Source organism: Apis cerana, linkage group LG12 (genome assembly GCF_029169275.1).
Source record: "Apis cerana isolate GH-2021 linkage group LG12, AcerK_1.0, whole genome shotgun sequence".
Classification (NCBI taxonomy): domain Eukaryota; kingdom Metazoa; phylum Arthropoda; class Insecta; order Hymenoptera; family Apidae; genus Apis; species Apis cerana.
Window position 1 is genome coordinate 10,019,057 of NC_083863.1, and position 22,816 is coordinate 10,041,872.

At 44.5% G+C, this 22,816-nt stretch overlaps 1 protein-coding gene across 16 annotated transcripts in view; it reads left to right on the top strand.

The window, feature by feature from the left end:
* LOC107998399 (agrin) overlaps nt 1-22,816 on the top strand; it is a 326,392-nt gene that overhangs the window by 111,270 nt on the left and 192,306 nt on the right. The window lies entirely within an intron of this gene.

The following is a 22,816-nucleotide window of genomic DNA, read 5'->3' on the forward strand; positions in this document are numbered from 1 at the left end:
CACCATTTCGAATTCCAACAACCATCACGCCAACCGCCATCGCGGCCGACAATCTCCCTTCGAGTTAAACGGACGCTCGTGTTCTTCCAACTTATTTTTCTCGACTCGCGATCGCGATTATATTGCGTTCCGTGCGGCCATCCTCGGCAGCCGATGTCGCGAGGCTGGCAATTTTTCAGTAGTCGAGCCCGACCGATGGTCGGGCATAAATACGCGAAATTATCGCGTGAATTTGCCCCGTGGCGCAGTTCGATCGTTCCCTCTCTCTCTTTCCGTTCGTTGGATTTCCTCTATCGATTGGAACGATACATAACGCTATAAATAAAAACTGCCCCCAAGAATAATTATCATCTCGATTATCCGTTTGAATATTTTACGAGGGGAGACGGATGTTTGACGGCGCGTTCGAAATTCGAGATAGATAATTCGTTCGAGAGGTTTCTCTCTTTCTTTCTTTTTTCTTCTTTTTTTAAACACAGCAGGGTGTATTTATCGTTCTTATTCTCGATCATTATCCCTCGAAGTGGTGAAAAGGTACACACTTTTATGAAACATCGTCCACAAATCATCCTGTCAAACGCGTTATGCGAGGCGCCCTTTTTCAACCCCTCCCCCTCACGCAATCCCTCTATTGTTATACCGGTTCCGTGTATTTGCGCGTATATTATCGGCGCATTTCTCCATGTGAATTTTCGTTCGAAATATTTGCATTTTGTGGTCATTGTAACGCGCGGATCCACCACCATTTCCGTTTCATTGTTCAGATTAATCGAAATTTTTAGATTTAACGAATAGAAAATTGGGAAGGGAGTATTTTTTTTCGTAATTTTTTTCTCTCCACGATGAATTAATTTTACTCGTAAAAAATGTAATACCGACAAAATTTAGAGTTTGGAATAAAGTCCCCTCCCCTCGATATATATATATTTCGATATTTTTACGAGGCTCGGAAAAATTACAGGCCCGAAACTCTATACTGTCGCGAGATTAAAATTTTCTCGATCATCCCGAGCCAAGAGAGTTTTCCTTAATTGCTAAACTTTAAAGAAATATCCCCGCGAGGAAATAACTTTAAACTCTCCTCCTTCTTTGTCGCCTATTCGCGTGTATACGCGATAATTGGCAATTATGTATAAATCGCCTCCACCGCGAACAACCAATGATCGATCTTTAAACCCGCGATCACGGGTTCATTAATCAAACCGATCCCTCTTCTCCTGTGACGTTGCATTATTCTCGGAATTCGGCCTGGAAAAGGGGGATAATGAGATGGAAGGGAAAGGCGTTGAAACGTTGCATCGTATCCCCTTAACAAGCGTATAAGTAGAAATTTACTTTATCGTGGGAGGGGAGGTGAAATTCGTAACTTTCGTGAAACGTCGATTATCAATTATTAGAGAAGTTTTGGAGGTTTTGGGGAACCGAAGATTGCGAAGGACGAGTTACACTATTATTCGAATAGTTGGAACGATACGATCGGTTTCGGCAATGCGCACTGCGGATATCCCCCCTCCCCTCCTGCCCCCCAACTTTCAACATCCGGATATTGAATATGGTTAGGCGGGAAATTGGGAATATTCCGGATACTTGGGATGGCTGTTACTTCGGGCAAACGTTAGATGTTTCGATGACAACCGCCAGCTCCCGGCCAATTAGTTTTGAATTCCGCGTAAATCAGCGTGACTCGCGTTCGATTTAATTGGGAATTGATCCCCGATCTCTCTGTCAAATTCATTCGCGCACTCGCGCCTGATACTGATTATTATCAGCTTACGATATAATATTTCTTAAAGATCTGATCATTTATTTATTTATTTATTCGAACACGGTTCCTTTTTTTTTTTTCCTCTTTCCAGGCTGCTCGACACCCTGTCGAATGCATTATTTAAACAGGAAAGCGTGTGTGCGCGTAACGATAGCCCGATAGAGCGTCGAGCTAACACTCGCCAACCAGCCAGCCAGCCAGCCATCGTGCCTCGAGTATTTGCATTCGGAATCGTACAAACGTTCTAAGAAGGCTTCGCGTTTTCGAGTCGGCGTTTCCCCGGGAAAAAGGCTCGGGAATATCCCCGGCTATTTTGTACTCCTCAGACTCCTCGAGAATCGGCAAATTTATTCCATTTACGAATAGCTTTCCAGCGAATGTAATTTTTATCGGTTCTCATCTCAGCCAGACCGACCGTTTTCCATCCTTCGCGGAAAGGATGAGGAGAGGGATTCCGCATAATTCGAATAAATAATACAGCACGCTAACGAGATACCGTACCTCTTCGCTTTCCCCTCCCTCTTGAAACAATATTCAGCTCTCCGACTTTATTCACGGCACACGTACCATTATACGTGTATGTATACATAGAAACCGTTTTCGTCCTAACTCGGTTACGAGTTACTGCGCCGTTTTGCAAATGTATTCACGGTATCGGGTCCAACTCTCGAAACTTAATTGAACAAAGGAATTCTTAGGGGGACCGCGAAAAAAATATGCCGAATGGAAGCAAGGGGTTAAGAGGTTGCGATGAGGAGGATCGTTGGCGAAGTGGCGTTATACTTTTAAAAAGTTTTTATGTAGGAGTAGGCCAATCTCTCTCTCTCTCTCTCTCTCTCTCTCTCTAGAAAGAAGATCGAATCGGCGAAGGTACCGAGATTTCAACTCGGATGTTTTTACTCATTAAGTAGGTCGGATTAAACTCTTCTTCTTCTCTTTCCGTATTGCTTGTCTCTTCCGTGGAATTTGCATCCTTTCTTTCCTCCATTCTTTGATATTATTCGAGCTTAACGAGGAAGGAAGGGGGAGGGGGAGCTTGATGTATCTCGTTCACCGTAATTTTCGAGCTAATATTTGCATCTAATGAGAAAGTACGAGCGTGGAGTAATTATGCGAGCAGCGCGGGCCGCCAGACACTCGTGAACTTTCGATTTCCTCCCTTAACTTTCTACGTGCACGCGATATATCGAAAAATGTTTCCAGCCACTCGGCTTAATTAAAGGTTTATCGCTTCGGTATTCACTTTTCATCCGAAACATATATGTGTGTATATATTTTTTTCAAACTTCAAAATATTACCCTTCGATTTTCTATTCGCGAAATATTCACCCGATATTTCCAAAGAAGAACCAATTTCCATTTCATCAACGTTTCAACGTTTCGCTCGCTTGTACTTTTCCTTCGAAATCTCCCGATTTTCTTTCGAAAATCGTAAACGTTTCCAGTGAATTTCATCGTTCAACCCTCTCAACACTTGCTCTCCGCGTTTTTGTCCACGGGAACGAAACGATGCACGCCCACGAACGGCCACCGATATGCCAATTCGTTATCTCTCACGACATCAGATACGCATCAGTCGCGTTGCACGAATCGCGTGCGTTCTCGCGGTTAGACTCGAAAACCTCGAACAAGTTGCAATTCGAAAAGGCAATTATATTAGTAATCATTGTTCGCGTTATTCTTCGCCATTCTTTCGATCGAACGTGCAATGGAAATATCGTTTCTTCTTCTTTTGCGAACACTCAAACGGATGACGATTTCTTAACTCGAGTTGAGGATGCGTTTTATTTATTTGGGATTGGAGATTATTGAAATTTCACCGAGTTCGAGACGAGATCAGAGATCGGATAGAGAGGCCAAGATAATCCTATCGATTGTTAAATTTTGATCGAAGATTCGATGTGAAATGATACCAAGAACCGATTCGATATCGTTGCTCGTTATCAATTTAAAGCAAACTTTTATACGAATTGTACGAAACTCTCTTTACAGCTTCTCAATCTTGAAATCTCGATCGTAAAAATACAATCGATAAACCTTTCGTCTGTACCGGAAATTGTGATCCGCGTGATCCCAACCCATACCCAACGATTGACTTCAAACTGGGGGAAGGGAAATAAGGGTAGGGAAAAGTTCCATTTATGCTTTATGGCCGAAAAAAGGGCCTTTTCCTTTGGATGGAAGGGGGAAAGAGCCGCGAGAGATCCATAGAGATCACTGGACGAAAAAGAGTAGAGAAATTCCACCAAAAATATTCTACGACAGCGGGTGCAGTTACTATAAATCGCTGCACCCCCCTGCGCCCCACCCCACCGCTTACACGCCCCGTCGGTGGTGCGAATGCGAGTAAGCCGAGTCGAGAGGAACGGAGGGGGAGGGCAAAGGTACGCAGCGGTTGGGGGAAAAAAGGAAGAGTCCGGCCGATAAATTACACGCGTAGAAAAAACCGTGGCACCGCAACCGTGAAAAGGGAGGAGGAATGGAGAGAAAGAGAGAGAGAGAGAGAGAGAAGGAAAGAGCGAAGAGGGGAGAATCGTCGGTTCACGCCATATAAATAGAGGAGGGTGCGCGGAGGCTCGCTTTTTACGGGTTTTTCTGACCCCCTCTTCGAAACCACCACCTTACACTGGCCGGCATTATCGAGCTGGTCGCTAATATCACGAAATTTCACCGAACACCTCTCCATTCCCGGAACAAAGGGAGAGCTCGAGAGAGGTGTACTATCCAGGGATTTGTCCGCTCCTATGTTTTTTAGCCTGGAAAAATATGAGGAATATACGGAGCTCCCTTTGTAAGAGGCTCCTTGTAAAAATATCGCCATTCGGTTTTCGATTGTGATCAACCGAAATGAAATGAAATTTAAATCCCAGGTTTTAAAAATCGAGAAGAAGAAGAAGAAAAGAAAGACGGGTGTTACAACGAGATAACGTACTACTACGTTATCGTTCGAAGAGTAGTGAAGTCGGGCGCGACAACGCGTGAGATTTAGTCCGAGATGACTCGGGACGAGAAGAAAGGAGGAAGAGAAAGGAAAGAAAGGAGAGGAGAAGAATCCTTTGCTATTTTCCTTCTCGCGGTTCGGATATTTCTTGTCTCTCGTCACGTGAGTTGCGAACCGTGCGCTTTGTGCGCCCCGCCGCATACGCGCCTTTGCACAAAGCTGTACGTGGCGTGCAACCTATACCCGCGGCCAAAGATAAGGTTACGTTAAGAAATTGCTTTCCGTGGGACGAAGCCAAACTCGCTCTCACGAAGCGCAATCTTTTCTCCCCCCCAATCTTTCCCCTTTCGCTCCAGCCCCGACCTCCCCACCCCTCCCGTTTCGCGTTTCCCTTTTCTCCAACCCACCACCACCACCCACGCCCGCGTAGCGTCCGCCGTTTCCCTCGCTTGTACCACTTCACCCTTCGTTCCTGTCCACTTCCTTCCGTCGAGATGCACGCCGACAAAGGGCGACGGCTCCTCAAAGGGCGAAAGAATCCGTGCATCGTCACCACCTACACAGTCCAAATTCACAGATTATTTCGTCACGATCGCATTTTTCCTGCCTCTCCCTTCTCTCTCTCTCTCGCGATCGTGGAAGAATCTCTCTCTTTCTCTTCCTTCGGTGGAAAGAATTCGATCGTGGTTCGATCGGGACGAGTTGGAAAAAGTCGAGGCAAAAAGTTGAAGCTGAAAAGTAAAGCAATAACACGGACGATTACTCCGTATATCGCGTTAATTTCCTCCTTTCCTTCTTTTTTTTTTTTTTCCCCGTAACACGGCGCCATCATGCACACGCCGAGAACGATTAATTTGCCACGGTAAATTGACTCGGTGAAATATCTGGCTGTTAGTCGGCAATCCTGTGTACATTCGATGTATCCCATCGTTGCACCCGGGAACCGCGTAATGCGCTGCATAACAACGACCGATAACGCTTTATTATATTTTACAAAACCGGTCAGCAACACCGGTCGCATTGCTCGACGAGGGAAAAGTCGATGCGCGGTGTGTAGTTGGTATTATAGGAGGGAGGAGGAGGAGGATTAAAATTAGTCCGTCGATATTAACAACAGCGGAGGCCAATTTACCGTATTATTTAAGCCCGTTTTCAGCAAATAATCGGTCGGCCAAGTTAATCTCATACATAAGTTATAATGAAAAGCAAACTCGACTCGACTCGTTGTTTAGGGACGGCACGCTTATCGCGTTCTTCGAGAAATCGAAACCGCCCTCTCCTTTCTTTCTCTTTTCCTTCTCTTTCCTTCTTTCTTTTTTTTCCCCCCGTTTCCATTTTATTCGTCTGGTTAAAATTGACACGAGGGGAGAATGGGGAATTAATCGGGACGGTCGAGGAGAGAGGGAAGAATTCTCTTTCTTTCTCTCTCTCCCCGAGGAATTTGAAATACGGAATACGCGTCGAGACTTTGTCGAGACGTTAAATTAGAAATGGATGAGAAAAGATTGCTTAACGAAATGGGGAAAATCTCGTGTTTTCTCAAGCCCGATTCTTCGGTTGAGATATTTCGAAAAAGAAGAAAAAAAGAAAAAAAAAGGAGCGTTTCCTCGATTTCGATGAATATGCATAATCTGTCTATTGTGTAACAAATTTACATACAATAATTGCACGCGAAATATCTCGCGGTTGATCGAATCGTTTCGTTCGTATTTCGTTCGTCAGGTTAATATTATAATAAGACGATTAATGTAATCGTACGGAATCGTAATCGATTCGATACTGTATCTGGAAAAAAGGCGATATTCGAACTGTTCGATGGAAACGTTTAACCAATCGAGTATTATTCGTAAACTAAGAAGGCGCTTGCCTCTCGATATTTCATGCGTTTGATAAAATTTTCACGACGAATCTATCACGTTCAAACGCACGTTGCGCGCGTATTTTACGTTTAGCGTATAATAGAGAGGTCATACGACGATTATCAAGCGAGGGGGAGATTAATTAACGGAAGCGTTTTACCGCTTATTAAGCGGAGGTGAAACCGGTTTATCCGTCGATCGTGTCACGTATCCCGTTATTATTATTAATTCATTTGGGAACGAGAGTTGGACAATCGCGTGAAAAACGATAGTCGGTTTTTGTTTTCGCGCCACCATTAAATCCGTCCCCCCTCCCTCCGCGGTTGTTGAAAAGTTTTTGCCAGTCGTTAGTCGCCCTCGTTAGTCGAGCTAATTCAATGGATATCAATTCGTTATTAGTTATACATCGAATCCCGATTATAGTCGATTCAATCGAATTCAAATATCTGGATGGAATTAAAAGCGACGCGAATAAATCGCGGAAAGATCTCGTGAAATTTTAACGCGTTTCCAGTGCTTTCGGATTAATTATTCTTCCTTTTTTTTTTAATTATAATTCGCGAATTATTAATTAATTGTACGAATCAGATCTACTAATCGTCGATCCTTTTTTCAATTAGCTTTTCGAGTATTCTTTTTATTCGCGTTAAAAGAAAGAAACAAAGAGAGGGAATATGAGTTGAAGGACGAATCCACTTCCGAATCCCACGAAAAGTAAGATCCAGCGGTGGCCGTCTCTGAAATGACAGAGAATCGAGAAAAGGGGATGGAATTAGTGCGGGCGTAATACGGTTTCTGGGTTGCACTGGCGCAGATGGCCACGGAAGAAGAAACGATCCCTTTCGTTGGTTGGAAACACGATAATCGATGGCCCCGTATCCACCGGCCAATGGATTCGATATCAAGCGGTGCAAAAATTCCAGCACGCCGCTCCGGGACGTAGAAAAAAAAAAAAAAAAAAAAATAGAGACAAAAGCGTCTGTATCCGCGAAACAGGCAGTCACCGAAAATGGCCGGTATGAATTAATCAACTGCGTCGGCTCTCGTGGCCTGTCGTTTATCGAGATTCATCCCTTCGCCCTCCCTCCCCCTCCGCTTTTCTCCTCTCCAAATTCTGCTTTTATTATTTTTCTCCCCTTGTTCGCTCCCTTTATCTCTTTGTTCCGTCCCCTTTCTCTCGTTCTCTCTCTCACACGCGCTCCCTTTTATTTTATTTTTATTCCACTCGCGAAAAGATAGATTTTGTTTCAACTGATTTCGAAAAGAATGGGATTGAACTTTGGTACAATGCAGGAAAAGAATGCAAAAAAAAAAAAAGAAAAAACAAAAGAAAGAAGAAAGAACGGGAACGAGTCGCATACCTACAGATAACTAAACTGTATCGAACGTTTTACAGGGCCGTTTTTTTTAAATATTGACCCGATTCAAGCGACGCACCGATGGTACTTGACGCGCGTATATCCTATTATTTCTCGATCGTAGTACCATCCGACTGCCTTTTAATACCTCGCCCTTATTTATCGGGCAAAATCGCCCACCCTCGGCTCATTCAAAAGCACAATGAAACCGGTCGAAACCGTGCGGAGCCGTTCCGCCTGTTTATATCACCGCCGCGCTCTCCAACCGTGATATCGAGCGGCGCCGTTTCATCCATCCAGTTTATTCTGCAACGTGAATCGACTCGCCGCGTGTATACCCCCCACTTCGTATAAAAATCAAATCGCTTCCTTCGAGCGTTCTTTCGGCTCTTCTCTCGCGAATCCGATTTCTCGAAACCGAGTACCAGGGAAATTATGACTGATAACAACAAGAAAGGATTGAACCGAATCGTTTTCGTAGAACGATTAATTGTCTGTTGTAGCGAATACACGCAGTCCTTGAACGAAACCCTTTAACTCAGGCAATGGGGTCGGTACTGTGACTGAGACATGGTCCTCCGGGGAGACGAGGAACCGAGATTTACGGACTCGATTCTCCCTGTATCGTTGCTGCTCACGTACGCAGACCGGCAGGTTGTGAGCTTGCGAATCTCACCCTGTGAGCGCTTATTCGTGCAAGGTCCCAACACAGGTGAGCCGAGTGTACCATCGAGAAAGGGTAGGGTTACCTCTTTCTTTTCTTTTTTTTTTTTCCCCCCCGTTCCTTTTCACGGGAGAGAGAGTAAATCTCGACGACTTTTAAAAACCGAATCCGGAGGAAGGGTCTCTCTTTTGAGGGTGAAAACTGACGTGTGTGTTCGTGTAGGGACGGGAGAGGGAAAGAGAGAGTATACTGGCGCTCAACAGATTTGTGGTGAATGAGGAGAAAGACTCGAGGTATGAATTATTAAAGGAAAAAAAAAAGAGAAAGAAAGAAAAGAAAGTACGGCGGAGAACGGATTAAATCGCAGACGAGATAGAGCTACGCGTTGGAAAAGTAAATAAAGATTGAATTTTTACGGGAGTAATTTTATTGACGGGAGTAATATCGAGCGATAATACGTGAAAAGTTTGATAAATCGGTCGTTCGCCAAGAATATTTTGGGATTATTTAAACTCGTTTCGACTAAGAATTACGACGGCCCTTCGGATCGTCGGTAAAGAAGGGAAACGACGAATCGAGTTTCTCGATTGGAATGATAATACACGTATTATAGCTCATTTTGGCACGCCCTTCGCCCACCTATATCCAGTTGTAGTTGCACGGCTGATTGCTACTCAATACCAGGATCTCTCGCTCATCCTGGTATAACCTCATATATGTATCTATCTGACTGCACGTTTCAGTAACAATGGCGCATTACGTCGGTTTAATCGATGATAAATCACACCGCGATATCCGTGACCGATATCTCCGCTTTTCGAGATTCACCGTTGAGAGAAATATTTATCGCCCGAAATGATGTACGATCGCGATTAAAACGCGTTAGATAACATTATATCTCCTTTGACCGTTTCCTTTTCTCTCTCTCTCTCTCTCTCTCTCTAGCTCTCTTTTTTCTAAATAAAATCGTACATCAAGAGAATTATCTTATGCCAAAATGTTATTTATAACGAATAACCGGTAATATCGTAGATTAAAATCGGCCATTTTCATTCCGTCGCGATTGCAATTTTTCATTCTATCTTATCTCTCGTATCGTATCTCTTTACGACGAATTTTTATAATTTTTTCGTAATCTCCATTTGTTCAACCCACCACTCCGACGCGATCAATTCGATTATATCTTTCTATTTCATTATCCTTTTCCTTCCGAAGTTTTCGAAACAATTTGGAAAATCCGTATTCAACGCGATAAAAGTCACAATTCGAGCAATTTCATTGTATTGTTCAAACGCAAACGATAACAAAAACCCGGGGAGGGTGAAAAAAAACTTTTCCGAACAACACGGTGGGATGTAACGCGAAATCTTCGAGAAGCGTATCCAAAAATCGCGTTTATGCAAATATCCCATTGGCGCGCGGGAGAAGAATACGGAAACAGTAGTCCGCGTGTAAAATTCAGGATCCATAAATCCCAAGTTTTCTCAATTCCAAACTACACGAATTCCCCGGGAAAAACAAGCCCAAGAGATGTACACTCCGCGTTAGAGTTTAGCAAACAGCTATTAGCGTCGAAGGGAGAAAATAAAGGGAGAAAGAAACAAGACACGTTGAGGGGGGAAAGAGAAGGGAGAAGAGAAGAAGCGTGCTGCGTTAACTTCTAACGATATTGCTCGGCTCTCTCGATTAACTCGAGCCCTAAACAATCTTCCACCAGCAGGCCGAGCGTACGAGACTCGTCGCGAGGATCGTGCACAGGTGTGAAACGGTGTCTCAGCGTCGCGACGCCCCCGTACGTGTGCCGCCACGTATATACGCGGCCCAAATAGCTCGCACCGCCCAGGGGAGAACTCCATAAAGACTGATTTACGCGCACGATTTATGAAGACCGTTCGGTTTTCTGGCTAGTATTTCACCTATGCACCAGGCCCTCTCTATTTTTTCCCCAAACCTTTTTCCAGATTCCCTCGACTTTTCTCGACCGCTTGGCTTCGATTTTTCTACCCCCGTTTTTCTTTCTCTCATATGGTGTCCCTTACATCATAACTTTCCTCGATTCTTCGATCGAGGATTCGGGAGTGATATTGTTTCAACAAAACGAAAACACCTCGACTCGCTTGTTCGCTCGATCTTGTTGTCGTTAAGGAATGAACGAATATCGAAGGCGAGCGCAAACTTTGTAAAAGATCGGAGAAGAAGTTCGATCGGATCGTGTACGAATTTTTACGGTATGATTAATAAAGAGAATTTTAACCGAGCTTTCTAATATAATTCTCGCCGATTCGATCGTTGACCGCGTTCGAGTTATAATATACACATAGTATAGAATTGAATAAAAGGAAATAGCGTCCCTCCTCGCTTCTTTTTCCCCTTCTTTTCTCTTTTCCAACGAAAATGTCGTCGAATAATTTGTTATTAAACGCGATTCTGCAACGCACGAGAGTTGTTCGCGTATCGGTAATGGGATTTTAAAACTTTTGACTTGTAATTTTGTTAATAATTACACAAAATTACATTCGGGATTTAATTATTTCGCGTTTCATTAAACTCTCGTAATATCGAGTTATATCCGCGATACAAATTATACTCCCACTGCGAACAATAAGTATTTGTTCGCTACATTTATGCGTATTTTCGTGTAATTCCGACTTTACTCCTAATTTATGGAATACCGTCGATGCAGACGGTTAGGTATCGCGCACGTTCAACATCGCAACTACTAATCTTTCCTTCCCATTAAAATACATATTTATTCGTCGTATTTAAATATCGTCGCAAAAAAAAAAAAAAAAAAATAAACGAAATAACTCTCTCCTCAAGCTCTCATCCTTAATTCCTCAAGAATCCACCGATCGAAAGTGGGCGAGCGATCAAAATTAGCCCAGTAAAAAGTAAAAGTTCGTTTCCCGAAGTTCCTCCTCCTGTGAAAGGGAAAAGGTACGCGGTGGATCGGCTGTGAAAGGGTATGAAAAGGCGGACCGCGACGAAGCTCGTATACCGGTCATGTTTCACCGGATGAATCCGTGTATTTGAAGGCTTTGCGCGCGTCTCTGGGCGCAAAGGCTGCGAGGGAGGCAAAGGGCTGCTTTCACGTAGCCCTAGGATTATTTAACTTTCCAACCGAGAGGGCTGGGGAGGGTTGCAGCCTCGCGAGGGGCTGGATCGAGTGCCGTTACGGCACGCCGTAAGAGAGGGGCGGCAGGAAGGGGGGATCGAAAGGACGAGGGACGGAGGAAGAGGGTGGACCGGTGGACAAAAACAGGGTGTCGCGACAGAGCGCTCGACTCGGACAAAGGAACACGGTAACGGGCCCTGGGCGAAAGGTTAATCTTCCTTTTTTGCACGGTTTAGCTCCTCCCTCCTCGCCGATTCATCCAGATCCCACAAGCCGAGAACTATTATTTCGAATAACGCGGCGAAATTTATAACTCCGACCCGGTAATCATGGGCGTGGAGCAGTTCCTCCTTTATTCCAGTTAGCTTAACAGATTTCGAGCGAAACGCTTTCGAGGAATGTTACGTGCGCGAACGTTTCTTTCATCCAACGTTTTATCATCGCGCTCTCCATCGATCGATCTATCGATGTACTCTCGTGCGCATTGCGCGTGCGGGACCTGTTAAAGAGGATACGAAGCCGCGATACTTTACGACGACGAAATGAAACTCGAGGAGGAGGAGGAGGAGGAGGAGAGGGAGAGGGACGCGATGAGACGGCGGTGCAGGTATGCCGTAATGAAATTCATCGCGCGACGATATTGAATTTCAGAATCACGGTTACTTTCGCGACAGCCGAGAATTACCCCGGGAAACGGAATTTCGGGAACGTTTGCAATAATGGCGGCCACCGCGAGTGGAGGGCCTTCGCTCGGCCCTAACTCTGTTTACAAGCAGCGAGGAGACCTCGAATGGCGGCCGAAACTGGCTCGGCGCACGCTACGTCTCCCAGAGAAGCCACGTTTCCTCCCGGCCCGGATTACGAGCAATAATTTTCGAGAGCCGGCGTAAGTCGGTTTCACGAGTCGCGGCACGCGCCGCCTCGCTTTCCTTATTATTACGCTTTACAACACGGTCTTACGTAGGTTGACTCGCGCTGTTAAGCCCGATGTATCGCCGGCATATGCTTCTTCTCTCAAGTAAGGAGAAGAAGATAATCGATCCTTCCTTCTCCATCTCGATCATCGCCGCAAGTTGGAAGGAGCAACGAGCGAGTCAGAGAGCGAAACCCCCGTAATAAAGGTCTCTCTCCATCTCGGCCTTAATGGGTGCAGATGTTGTTACGTCCGGGGACGGCTTAAACTACTTCTGGACAGCTTTATCCCGTCGACTCACCGCGACACGAAACGGCCGACCAATCGTACCGCCTTCCACTCGGATTAACAATGTTGTACGACGAACCCGGGCCAACGGTCTAATTACGCTTTATACCGGTGTATTATACCGGCCGATACGTATCAACGAAATTACACTTCCTCCTCGTCCTCCATGACCAGTCCGTCAGATTTTTACGTTCCAGCATCGCAAGGAAGGGGGGGGGAGGGAAGGGTCTGTGATTTTTTCCCAAGAATCAAACGCCTCCCTCTTCGTCGAGTTGATTTCTCGCTGGTCAATGGCACTTGGACTAATTGCTCGCGTTAACGAACAACGTCCTCGTTACGTGGCAGGGTAGGAGAAGTTGGAACGAATTTTCCAGAGTTTTTTCACCGCGATGGAGGGTTTCCTTCCGACTCTTGCAACTTTTACGATATCCTCCTCTTTCCTCCTCCGTGCAGGATTTAAGCGGCTTTCATTAAACTCGGCGCGAGTCGTAAGACAGATTAGTACGGGACCGTCTCCCGAAACTTAATGGTCGTGACAATTAAACGGGAGTTTTGACGCAAAAACCGTTTTCTCGAGTGATCACGTTCCACTCCAACAACTGTGGATCGCTCGAGTACACATCCCCCGTATCGGTTGCCGTCCTAAACCGCGTAAGAATTAAACAATTCCCTTTACTCGCGTCTTATTCCGAGTCGAGAGACTCCGGTTTCGCGACCCCCGTTATCCATTAACCGCGTCTACGAAAACACGACTCGTCTGAAGCCAATTGAACCGCTCGTCTCAACCGCTAATTCCATTTTCATTCCATTTTTAATCACCCTTCCAACATCCCCGAGCGAAAGAAGCAAGCGAAAGAGGGGACAGGAGATACGACACGTATCGTTGGTACGATTTCTCCTCCTCCGACGATTCGTGTTTCAATTAATCATTCGTAAAGGAGACCGATAATCGCGGGAGAAGGAAATCCGGATCTCGCTCTTTTCTCGCCTCTCTTCCCCCTTCCGCTTATATAAGGAGGAGCAGGAGGAGGAGGAGGATTAATTAACGCGCCGGTTGCCTCCGTCGTACAACGGGCAACGATCTTCTTCATCGTAATTGGCGCGAGTGGAGAGTTGCCCCTTCGCGGCCGTTCTCACGGCTTATTTTAAATGCGACGTGAAATCAGCTTAATAGAGGAATCGTGGCCCGTCTTATTCGACCGTTTCCACCCCTCCCTCCAACTTCTTCGCTCTCATCTCAACGCTCCTAGCAACGTCTAGGACAACTTGGGAAAGGAAAATTCTAACGGAGGGGGGGAGGGGCAACGAACCGTGACACTTTTAAGCCGGCCAGGCTAAGACTTAAGGACTTAACGTCGAGCCTCGGCTTCCCTTGTTATCGTCGAGATCGTCCCGGATGATGACGATTATAAATCAAGCGGCCGCCACTCGTTAACTTTCACGCGCCGCACCATTGGAGTAGAATGAGGTGGAGTAGGGGGCAATCTGGGCCGAACCGTGACCCGGATCGAGTAATGATAATAATAATAATTGCTGATCGGTCTTGATTCGTCCCGAAACAATTCTTGGACGAGACGATTTTTTGACTTTGGCAAGAGAACGTGAGATGGAAGGAATGGAATCATGAGACGTGGTTCCTGGAAGAATTAAATATCTTAGAATAACGTCTGTAGAATAATGTGAGTTCTAGGAATTGTAGAAATAGAGATGTTGGAGTAAAGAAAGTTGTGAAAGCTTGGATGAAATAAAAGAATGATAATTTTTTTTTTAAGAAAGGAAAATTTTAGAATTGAAATATTTGTGTGATCCTTGAAAAAACAAGTATACAATTCTAGAATACAGAGTATAATCTGGAATTTAACAATTGTAGGTTCTAAAAATTTTGAAAAAGTTGAAAAAGAATCGAAACGGGTGTTCAATCGGTTGGAATATCGTAATTTTAACGAGTACGCACATGTACTCGTGGACGGAGCTAGGTTTGAAGATAATTTGAAACGAAAAAAGATTCCATTCCGCTAAATCGTCCTCTCTCTCTCTCTCGGCCGGAAGCTTAACAGCGTCTAGATCTGATCTTGGAGAAATTCTTGAAGGGAAAGCCGGGGGGAAGGAAAACGAGAGAATTAGGATATCTCCCGTTTCTTTATATCTCCCGAGGAAAGAACAAATTACGACGATCCTCTATCTAGCGGGTGAACGGCGACATTACGAGGTGGCGGTGGAGCTCTCTCTCCTCCCCCGTTTCGAGCCACCACCCACTCGAAATCCGTCCAAGGGGTAGAAGTAACGCTTCAAGTTAGAAATTAGTAGCGTTGCCGGCCGTTTAAAAGATAAAAGCAAACTTTTCCCATTAATGCCCCCGCAGCCCTCCCGGAGTGTGGAGAGTTGATGGCGTCGGGTTGTTGGCGGCGCCACCGACTCGATCGCGCCCCTTTCCGCCAGGACGCGGCTCCCTGTAATTATTTAAAAAGTTTTCACTCCTGTGTCGCTGTGTCGATCCCAGGTATCTGGTTGTACCGCCGGTTACATCTCTGCGACGGATACGTTCCTCAATTTGATGCGTGTTTCGATCACGTTCCACGCAGGCCACGATCTGCTCGTTTCCCCTTGTTATCGGGATAGTTACGGGATATTTCGAATTTATCGTCGTAATTTGAGCAACGAGAAAGATTAATTACATTATAATTGGAATCGCTCCCCTTCTCGATTGGGAATCGATTCATCCACGATCGTTTGGCAGATTCGGATTCGCAAGACGATTCTTCGATTTTGTGTCGTGCACGGTGGAAAGGACGTGGCGTCGCGTTGACGCATTGTACGATGTCGGTATAATTTGGGACTGGAATCCCTTCGAAAATGCCGTAAATGGAACTATTGCGCCCGTCCGTCCGCTCATCTCGTCCCCCTCCCCACCCTTCCCTCGTGGTGTTCATCGGGTGGAGCCACGCCTGCACGTCCGTTTCCGGCTATTTTTGGCAATTTTCATCCATTCACGCGGGCAAATAATACGCGAGCGGTGTGTGGAGCTCGCCGCGCGGTCATTTGAAAGGGAAATCGCGTTTTGCCGAGGAAAAATTTGGCGGCCAGCGATGGGGGAAAAAATCTGGATTATGTTTCGTCGCGGCAACGAACGAATGGACGAAATCGTGGAAACACGGTGTCGAAAATCGTTTGGAACGACATACTGGCGAGGGTATTGAAAATAGGTTTCGTCCAATTTTCCAACTTGGCTCTCCTCGATTTTATCATCAGATTACACGTTTATCCGCGGATTTGATCGCGTCAAATTGTTGCCACGCGGAATTTCATTTGTCCATCTTGTAATTTCGTTGTCTCGCTCATTAGGTCTCGATATTATTACGTCAATTTTCTGATTTTCGTTAATCCCGCCTGTTTGACCAAGAGTAATTTCGAAAATACATTTATGATTATATACGTACGCTCGGCGCTCGTTGAATTTCCGGCAATGATTCACGATCGACGGTGTTTGCACGTAAATTTATACCGCGTGTATTTTAATTTAGTAAATGTTGGTTTCCTTTCATTAATTATTTGACCCCCGCCCTTTGTACAAATTGCTTTATTCCGATCGTAATTTTAATTAATTAATGCACTGCAACTTCCCTCAAGTTAAAATGTTCCATCCGCCACTTCATCATATTTCCGTGCAAATATTTCAAGTTCCACGCGCCTTTTGCCTTTCGAGTGAAGTCGGATCGCGCGTTCTGGAACAAGAAGAGTGCAAAGAAGTGGACGAGATAAAAAGAAAAAGGGGAAGATGTTACTTCAAAGAAGATAAAACTCGAGTCTTCTCGTACGATTCGAATAGACGGAGAAGTTTAATTAAAGGAGACGGTATTATATTATATTAGCCGTGATCAAATATTTTGGTTTAACACTCGACAGAAGACAAAATTTGTCCAAGACGCGTAAACCAATAACAATACTTCTTCTTTTTCGATTAGATTATTCGATCGTAAAGTTCGTTCAATCATCTTTTACCCACGTTCGCATTTCTATTACTTCCCGCTTCATCAATCTACTTCGCTCAACTGAAACAGCAGTAGCCAGCCTCTGTTCTCAACCAGGTTCGCGTCTCGTTGTAAACGAGGCGTGGGCGAACCCAAATTTACAAACTCAAATGGAATCCTGAAAATTACTCGCCGGCTCTCGCCTCGCCATTAAAATTGACAATCCGTGAGGCTTGTGACGCGAAGTTAAACGACGCCGCTATTTTCTCGCTCTCGAAAACGGAATTTTTTATTACCAGAGTGCTGCGGAAGAAATAAAAAAATGTGAAAACGAAATGAAACAAAATAAACCGAGCGAGGGGGAAAAAGTGAGGAGATGAAAAGAGGAGTTGAAAATTTCGCCTCTATTTACAACTCTGGCCGATCCATCGGCCGATCGACAAACGGTTAAACGCTCGCTTTTATCGTTTCTTGGCCACGAATGGAAAAATAAGAAAAGAAAAGAAAAAATCGTACCACCACGAAAATCGTTATCATATACAGACGAGCGTTTCGCGTTCTCTCGGAGAGAAACCTTTTGTGCCCTTCTCCCTTTGATTTCTTTCCCACCTTTAACCGTGAATCAGCGCGTAAAAAGTAATTAACGCCGGGAACAAGAGCATTCTGTATTCATTATGCGGAGGCCGCTTTGCCCACGTACGTATGATATCGTCGCCGTTTCACGACGGTGAAAACGCCTTATACGATGCCCGCTTTGAACCGAGGCTTTCCGAAGCCTTTCGACCCTTTCCACCGCCCGCTAGATCGAGCGGCTTGATAAAATTACACATCGATGTAAATTGCCGGCCGAGTTGAAAAGCCTATTGTTCGTCGCAACGAATGATAAATTCACGTTCCATCGATCGGCCGATATTACCGATGTCTGCCATATTGTGCAACTCGGACCAATCGAGACACTACCGTTTCGCGAACCAGAGTTGTAATAAGATTTTTATTACATATATATATATATATAATCTATTCAAAATTATACACGCCGAAAATTATTGCAAATAATTAACCAAGGTGGAATAATTCAAACGATATCCTGTTGTATACTTGCTGTATACTCGAAGAGAACAAGTTTCTCGGAAGCTTAGAGTCAGAATTATTCAATAAGATCGATCGCGTGGCTCGATTTCATAGTGGTACTTCAAGGCTCGAACGATGGGAAGCCAGGATAGTACTAGCTTCGTGAGTTTACAACGGGGGTTGACGATCCTTGTTGAAACCGAGGGAAAATGTTCAAGGAGAAGAAAAAAGGAAAACAAAAAAACGAAAAGAAAAAGGGGAGGAGTGAGAAACAAAGAGGAATGGGACAAAATAGGTAACACACCGGTCGTAACACGTTCGAGACACGTGTACGCGTATAAAATTTAATAAAAAAAATTCTTACAGTGCATACCTCGTAAAAGTTTCTTTACGATAAGAGGTTGGCCAGGGCAACTGTTCGAAAGTAGAAGCCGGAAACGGGAAGCTCAAACACTAGGAGGAGCTATATAAGAGTTGCCCGGAACCGCGAAAGAACTAATATATTCTGCCAGACAGAGATAAAATTATTCTGTCTGAAAGGGTATTATCGATATCCCGCAGATATCGAGGCCTCTGCACACTCTACGCCGTTGATATTCCAACGAATCGGTTCAGGGATGTTTTCTTTTTCTGAAATTAATTTCACTCTAAGGCGAATTGATCCGACTCGTTTCTTTCCCCCTACTCCTCTTCCTCCCCCGCCGTGTCGTTTCATCTTTAGAAATTAGAACTCTTGGTGAACAAGTCCTTGATCTTCATCCTCCGATATTGAAAATAATACGACTGGTTCTTCATTGATTTCATTCCAACCTCCATCGAATGTATTTCCTTTTCAATCGGATAAACGAGCTAATGCTACAAGAAAATATAATATAAAAAAAAAACTATTTCGTTTTATCGCGAATAATCGATATCCCGATCATTGCTAAGATATAAGGAAAGTATCTATACCTTGAATGTGGTGCAGATGTTCTTGTCTGGAATAGGTCAGTGCGATAAATCTGAATAAACGACAAATTAAAAATTATCCTTCTTTCGAGATAAAACGAAATGCGTTTTAAAGGTTTCCAACAATCTCTATTATTCATCGTTCGAAGGTTATTATTTTTGAAGCGGTTAAAAAGTTTTGTAAATTTCAATGGGATTTGAATACGAAGATTTCTTGCAAGATTTTAAAAGATTCGTTCGTGAACGAATTTCAAAATTCTCCAATCGAATTATTATTACTTTTTTCTATATCGGTGATTTTAAAATGATAATCGCATACGTGTTTGGAGATTTGGATTTGCGAGATATAGAAAGGTACAGCGAAAAAGCATTAGGAATAAGGGGATATTCCGGGTATTAGCGTTAAAGTGTGCTAGCTTGTGAATCGAGTAGCTAAGAGCCAGAAAGTATATAGACAGACGGACTTACTTTATATAATTGCGAACGTTGGCAACTGTTGTCGAAATAGATTAAAAATTTAAACAAAAAAAAAAATATAAAAACGAAAAGAATCGAAGATTCTTGTTATTCCAATACACAAATTGTCCACCGCCTCCCTAAGAATCTAAGAAGAGATTCGAAAGCAACCTTCGAAAACGCTTCTCTTCTTTCCAATTAAAATTTAATCTCGCCTCACCTCCGTTGGAGGAAAATTGGCGATACCGACCCCCTTGTTATCGGCGAGATCATCGGGTAACATCTCTCTCCCTCGTGTTCCACCCTTATCGTCCAAACTAATCGGGCACAATTCCACCGTGTTCCAGTGGGGGAACGAGCAAGGGGGAAGAGCGAGTTCCCGGTGTAAAAGTCAGCTTCGAGCGTGGCTGAATATTAAAACATCTCGTTGAATAATTCTCGGCCGAGCGGCTGAAAATAGCGAAGAAAGAGAAGAGATCCAACGAGGGTAGGTATATACGCCGCTCGTTCCACGTAGATCCGGCGGGCGTGCCGGCGCTTGTCCCGCTGAGAAAGACAATTTCAGGTTAGGAAGCACTTCATCACTAATGCATAAAGCCGTGGGAGAGAAAGAGGGAGATAGAGAGAGAGAGAGGGAGAGGGAGATTGCGCGCAGAAGGGGGCGAGAGGAGCGGCGCGTCGCGGATGGAGAGAGGGTGAAGCTAGGTGGTAAGGGGGTTTAACCGACGGCAGCCATGTTTGTATAATATATTCGACTGCAATAATAGAGTCACTTTGGAAGTAGCATTACCTGCTTGCTCTACCACGTTGGCTTCGTAGATTGCAGCAACGACTGTTTGCACTCGCTAAATATAATAAGACCAGAGGTTCTCAGATTCGCGATATTCTCTCGCTGCGGTTGAAAGTAAAGGGTTTTGTTTTTTCGAATCGTGCCTGTGACGGTGAATTTTGTCGCGTCGACCACCGGTCGTCGCGCCACTTGGCTGTTGTTGGTCGTCGGGGAAACGATGGCCCAAGATAACCGGAATTTTCAGTTGGGACCGCGTCAGAGGAACGTGACTCGTCGCACGGTTTGCGCTCGTAATTCGCATAATGAACCGACTCTTGGTTGCCGGTGTGTTTAGCGCCAACCTTCCATCTCGTTCGGGGATGTGTGTAAACGGAAATTGGATTAGGCGATGATGGTTATAGGTGCTCTGTGACGTGGATCTCGTGGATCTTGGTTAAGGAAACGAACTCGTAGATTTGAAACTTGGAAATTTGTAAGGTAACTTGCTCGGATAATAACTTTGGAATCTTTAGATCCAAATGTTTAGAAATGATTTTCAAACGTAAGTGGATAAACGTGGTCACCGTGCCGGGAATAATCGTTCGAGACGGTTGATCAAGAACAAAGAAACGTTCGGATACAATTTGTACAATTTGCACTGGTGCAATAGACGAGACTTATTCTTATCCGCAATCTGTCTCCATCTAATTTCCAAGTTTCCTTTTTGGGACTGAAAGAATTACAGTAACTTTTTTTTACGTCGTATCGTATTACAGTCGAGGAGGACAGAGAAGACGAAGGGACAGAAACATTACGACGCTTCAAGGCCCGGGGGGGTCGAAGCTGGTCAGGAGACACTACGCACACCACGCCAACATCGAACTTTGTCGCAGAATTTTCCAAAAGAAAAAAAAAAAAAGAAAAAAGAAAATATGCAGCCGTGCCATCCTCCGACGTATCAGATCAGATTGAGAGACTACGATTACGAAAAAAAAAAGAAGAAAACGATGTTTTCTTTATCGATGATTGTTTTCTGATTATGTTAGTTATTTAATGAATCCCCAGTTACCAGTCAAAAGGCGATACTTTTATAACTTTGGAATCTTTAGATCCAAATGTTTAGAAATGATTTTCAAACGTAAAGTGATAAAACGTGGTCACCCGCCGGGGAATAATCGTCGAGAGACGGTTGATCAAGGCCATAGCAAGAACAAGCACGTTATTCATACAATTTGTACACTACAATTTGGTGCAATAGACGAGACTTATTCTTATCCGCAATCTGTCTCCATCTAATTTCCAAGTTTCCTTTTTGGGACTGAAAGAATTACAGTAACTTTTTTAACGCGTCGTAAATCGTACGTAGCTCGAGGACAGAGAAGACGAAGGGACAGAAACATTATTCCGGACCAGGGGGGGGGTACAAAGCGAGAACGGTACAACGCAACGGACGCACGCCAACATCGGCGCCAGAATTTTTTCAGAAAAAAAAAAAGAAAAAAAAAAAAAAAAAAAATCCTCCGACCGACCGAATGATCCGTCCTATCGTATCAAATGTCCTGACATGTCAGATTACGAGACTAAAAGACCCTTAAAAAAGAGAAGTCATTTTATTTTTTCTGTTATCGATAATTTAACCAAGACTCAAAGTGAACAAAGTTCTCAAAGGGAACAAAGTTTTCAAGGCGATACTAAATAATATTAACCCAGAAGACGAGTTCGATTAATTGGTGGAAGGATAAAGTTAAATTTGGAAATTCCCCTCCGTCCGTGATTCGATATATTAGATAGGCGGAATAAATTTTCCAGGATAAATATCATCAGGTGGCGCATCCGATTTTCCATATTATTAAATCGTACGAGCCGATGATGCATTATTGATTAACTGGATCGCTTCCTCCCGCGTTAACAGTATTCGTTTCCACCCACCGTTTCCAGATCCGCTGGAATCCGACTCCGTTTTTTCGTTTAACGCTCTTTGTCCCCGTTTGCGTTTGCTCTGCCCCTCCCTCCTCCCCTCCCCTTTAGCGGTTTCTTTTCATTCGCCGGTCGAGTGTCCCTCGTCACCCCTTTTTCGCTGCTCGCCCTCGCTAAACGGCGAATAATCGTCTGGCCATGAGCCTGATCCTTTTGTTTCCGCAGGAACAATGCGGTCTTCCAGTGTCTCGGCTCGTCCCGCAGCTGCGTCTGACCGCAGCTTGCCCGTTACTACTTGAGAACTTGGACTCTTTCCTTCCTCCCTTCCTCTCCCGCTCTCCTCTTTCCCTCTTTGCCCTCCGCCTTCGTCAACCGTTCGACCGCGTAACTGTTGAACGCACCTGCCTTCGCGGTTTCGAAATCCGGACGAATTTGTTTTCATTTTGTCGCGAAAAAACGAGGAAGAGGAGGGGAAGAGGGAAGATTTTTACCCTCGAGACGTGGTATATTCTATTTTTCCGAATAATTATGGAGGAAGGATAATGGTGAAAGCTTGCGGGAAACGAAGAGCAGATTATTCGAGAGGGGAGGGGGATTAATACAGGCGACCTCAATGGAGGATAATGATGTCGCCTTATACGAAATTTTCAACACCGATATATCGTGCGTTATAACTTCTGTAAGGAGAGTTTGATGACGATGATTATCGGGAAAAGATTTTTTTCTTAAAGTTATTTCGCATTTCTCTGTCATATATCCGTCGTAATTTAACATCGAAACGGAT